Source organism: Triticum aestivum, chromosome 6D, assembly GCF_018294505.1.
Source record: "Triticum aestivum cultivar Chinese Spring chromosome 6D, IWGSC CS RefSeq v2.1, whole genome shotgun sequence".
Classification (NCBI taxonomy): domain Eukaryota; kingdom Viridiplantae; phylum Streptophyta; class Magnoliopsida; order Poales; family Poaceae; genus Triticum; species Triticum aestivum.
The window spans coordinates 451,922,798-451,927,351 of record NC_057811.1 but is presented as its reverse complement, the minus strand read 5'-3'; the positions used below and the strand labels follow the sequence as shown (position 1 = coordinate 451,927,351).

Below are 4,554 nucleotides of genomic sequence, written 5' to 3'. Positions count from 1 at the left end.
GCAGGTACACCATCATCACCAACTCGTATTGAACATATAAACCCTGAAGAAGTCGTAGTCACGACGAGGCCAGCCACGTTGCCTTTAAATGCTATCAACAGTACTCGTGCCACCGCTAAATTCCGTGCCCCGCCAGAGGCATTTTAGTCATTTTACGCGCAGGCATATAAAACGCAGCCTCCCCCGTGAAGAAACCCTAGCCGCTGCCTCCGCCCGCACTCGCGTCCCCACCCACCCACTCTGCTCTCTTCCTCGATGCAGGGTGGTCCAGATGCGGCCGCCCTGTGGTCGGCCTCGATCCGGCCTCAGCAGGAAGACCTCGAGCCGAGGAGCGCGGCCTCGATCGGGACTCGGCAGCTGGGGCGGCTTCGGAGGAGGGGAAAGGAGGGGAGCAGCAGCCAGGTGAGGAGGGAGAAAGAGAGAGCAAAGAGGAGTGGCGGATGACGAGAGGAGGGAGAAAGAGAGAGGAAATATGAGAGGGGGGCTAGGAGAGGGAGGCTCGGAGCGGACGGGACAGGGTCGCCGGCCGGCGTCGGCCTGCGCCGGCGAGGTCGCTCACCCAGCTGCCAAGGGGACTGCAGGAACTGGCCGAGGTGGTCCTCGCCAAACAAGCGGGCGGCAGCAAGGTATAGAAGCAGGCACCCGTGCGATTTGTTCTCTGTTGATTTCTCCTTTTGTCTGGTCTAATTTCATGGTCAAAACACTGGCAGATTTCTTCATTGGTTGATTTGATTTGGGGCTGATTTTCCCCTGGATTCCTTCCTCTTATAGTTCCTTTCCAAATTGTTGTTCATGGCTTGCTTCCCAACCACAGGTGCTCCCCACGGTGAGGAACGGACGCGCTCAACGCCTTCCTTCCCAACCAGGTGCTCCTCTATCTCTCTCTATGTGTTGTGTGATGAATGTGTGGTAGTGGGAGTGGGATAGGGAGAGGTAAAGAGAGCAGATTCCAAATGCAATGGAAGGAACTTTCAATCCAAGTTTAATTTTCATTGGGCATTCAAATTCTTAATTTGATCTTCTCAAATTTTTGGCTAGGTGTATAAACATACATGCACATGTATATCTAATTGGATTGTTAGCTGAACATTTTTTCTAATGTACATCTCTAAAATTACTAATATGTGGGTTTCCTAAACATGATATTTGCAGATATGAGAAAGAAGAAATAGGCCCAAGAAAATTAGTTGTTCATATATTCATGTGTCATGCGGAGAAGAACCCAAATGGAGAACTTGGTATCCCGAGTAATGTGCGGGTACATAATTAAAATCATAGCAAATAGAATCATCTGAATATTGTTTGGAGGATACAATTCCTCAAATTGGCTCATTTAATTTAGACTGTATGCCCAGTTATTGTTGTCTTGGTTACTCCATTTGTTCAAACTACAAAATACATATTCTTTTCAGTCATGTATATTCGTACTGGCTTAACTAATTAATGAATTCATCAAATGCCCTTGCTTATGATAGTATCTCTTTGGCATTTTCCTCTGCATGCTTCTTTTCTAGGCTATCTGTCTTTCCATACCCTGCTCTCCTTACTTATTTTATTATTAGTCGAATATAATATCAGATCACCTACCATCATTGTTCTTTATTACAATCTCATAGGAAAGAAGTCTGATTAGTTGGGTATTCTTAGCTAGCATTCAAAATGGGATGTTGCACTGCCATTAAATGAGCATAAATATAATGAGAAGGTGCACACAAAGTGGAGGCTTAGATTAATGCTTTAGAGTTTAGCCTGAATATAGCCAATCAGTATTCTTACTAGGCTGCTGTTTAAGTACCTATGCAACAATATCAGAGGGATGCAGCACCTAAAATATGTAGGGTTTGTAAGCTTGGAGCAAGAGTGCAATGGAAAATGTTTACTGTGTTCCATTGAAACAGGTAAGAAAGTAATTTAGTTTGGGTGGATTGATTAGTTATAAAAAGTAGATGGTCCTTTGCTTGGATCTTTAGGTTTAGTCATTGCTTTTCTACTTCAAACCGACGGATTTATCTTCAGCTAAAAAAAGGACAGCGGGCTTGGTTAGCTTCAAGAAGAAAAATATTTCAAAACCGTGTAGCTATAGAGAAATATTCCATGTCTATTTCCCTGATTTCCAGTCCACTTTATGAAAGCCTGCTGTAACTGTTTGCGTAAGTGGTTGTATGATATGTTTAATATGTTGTGTCGGGCTAGACGGATATGTTTGCTTGTCTTTGGAAATATTCACCTGTTGTGTTCTGCATTGACCTGCATTTATATTGGCAGCTCTGTTCTTATTTGTCTCTGTTCTGATAGTTTTAGGTGAGAACAGAGTATTTATAGTTGTGACATGCACTACAGGCTTTTCATAATTATTAATTCTTTAAATGTGACCGTGCCGCCGTGCCGACAGATATGTGTGCCTCAGTTTAGTTGATGTGCCTACCGTGTTTCAGGCCTGTTGTTTTTTCTTGGATAATCATAAATTGACAGGTGCTTGCTTCTATTAGTTAAAAACTTAAAATATCTTACATTAGGATGTACTGTGTTGTGCTTTCATGCAATTGTCTTGATTTAGACAGCAACTGAACCAAGTCACTGATTAGTAGAATTAGTCATGAGATGAGGCACAGAAGAGTTGAGAGGGGCAGCCGTCGTATTTACGATGCATGAAAGGTGCTCATGATTCCATTCAAGTAATGGATATATAGTAGTTGCTAATTATATTTATACTGCTTGCAAGCATAATTAGTCTATTGTCTATGTAGTTTGCTGATTATACACTCTTTTCGTTCGTGTTTCACCCTCCTAAGGCATTTGTTTTGTCTGCCGCAGGTTGCTTTTGTCCTCTCACCTGCTCTTTGGTCTTCGTCTATTGCTCTGCTGGCTCGTCATCTCCTCGGTTGGAGGTTGTTCTTGGTCCTGCCATTTGTTCTTGTTAGAGCTCACTGAAAATATTTGTTCTCACCTATGCTAATGCCTTTCGGTTAAACTAGGAATTATTTCATTGTTGGAAGCTTTCATCTGCATATATGCGTAAGGGGCTATGTATTTATTTTGTTTCATTCATTTTTTGGTCTATTTATTTTGCACAGAAAACCATTTGTGGTATGCTTTGATGGGTCTTATTTAATACAATACAGACAAAATTGGAAGTAGTAGCAAACTAGCCATGAAAATTTTGAGAGAACTATGCTAACCACAAGCAATGATGTACTCCTGGATTTTGCCATGATATTGTAGCCCACTTCCAAGACTCTATGTACTAATGTTAGCTACTTGCTTCTTTAGCTGCTCTAATTAGGAACCAATTATCTGTGTGGTTTATCGTCTTAAAATTGTTACTATTCACTTAGTGGGGAAGTGTAAGAAGTAGCTGATTTTAGAGAACACTACACACCAGAGCAGGAAGCCGAAGTCAGGAAGGAGAATGCATGTACCCTTGAGGACTGAAGAATGATGTTTAATCTTGCTTTTGTCTACGTTGCTATTCTTGGTTCAGATCCTTACCTTCGGTTCAGTTCCATGTAGTCTTATGGATAGATGGACAAGTTGGTGAAAACTGAAAACTACAGGATGGATTAATTAATCGGTTAATTAATCGCTGTTGCCCCTAATTTTGTTTCAGCTTCATCAACACCTTACATTTGCTTGGTAGAAATTTAAACTGAACACCAACTTGATTTATGTTATACTCGGCTAATGGATTTCTTCAAATATACAAATTCCTCGAGCAAAGTTTACAATGCTTTTGTGCCACATATGATATGCTTCACAATTTTTTTGTATTTCCTTGTGGATCGTCCATTTGAACAATATATATCAATGTAAATAACCTTACATTTCCTTCTCTTTCAATCGATTTAAAGTACTCATATATAATGATTACTAATGACCAGCTGCAGCCACCGCCTAATCGAACATTGTTGTACTCATGGCTTTTGGCATATGTGTATTCCATTTAGTTACCTTTGCCTAATGTGTCCTGATGAGAGGCATTCTTGTTGCCCTGTACACAGCTTTGCGTTGTATGATTGTTACTATTTCTCCCTGCGTTCTCTCCTTTCCATTGTTTGACTATTACATGATTAATAGATGAACACTCCTATATCCGCGATGAAAGGCAAGGGACAAGCTCCTGTGACTAAATACCTAGGTATTTCAATCATCCTTGTGCACTGCTATACCTTTCTCGCTTTGTCACTTTGGTAACACCTAATATAATTTTAAATGCAGCAAATCACCGTGCCCTAGGAACTCTCGTCACAAGCTCTTCACTTCGCCTTCCAAAACCAAGTGGCGTGTATCAATAAACTTGAATTTTCCTGGGTTTGAACTAATAAATCTAGACTATGGAGGTAATGTGCTTTGCTTATAGATCGTATATGCTGCTCTTGCTTAATTATACTTTCTATGTGATCGTACAATTGCATTCATTTTTAATGTTCACTGGTGATGGAAAATGGCCAGTTGATATCAAGCTAAGAGGAAGAAAAATAAGAGGCAACTGAACATGCTACCCTTGACAGAAATAATTTTAAGGCCTAAGTAGGAAACTGGATTAGGTTGACTAGC

At 41.0% G+C, this 4,554-nt stretch overlaps 1 long non-coding RNA gene across 1 annotated transcript; it reads left to right on the top strand.

Moving 5' to 3' along the window:
• The first annotated feature begins 217 nt into the window (after nucleotides 1-217).
• Nucleotides 218-4,044, top strand: LOC123141948 (uncharacterized). The gene is made up of 3 exons (XR_006470477.1): nucleotides 218-626; nucleotides 815-866; nucleotides 1,153-4,044. It is a non-coding gene; the product is annotated as an uncharacterized lncRNA (long non-coding RNA).
• Nucleotides 4,045-4,554: the final 510 nt, after the last annotated feature.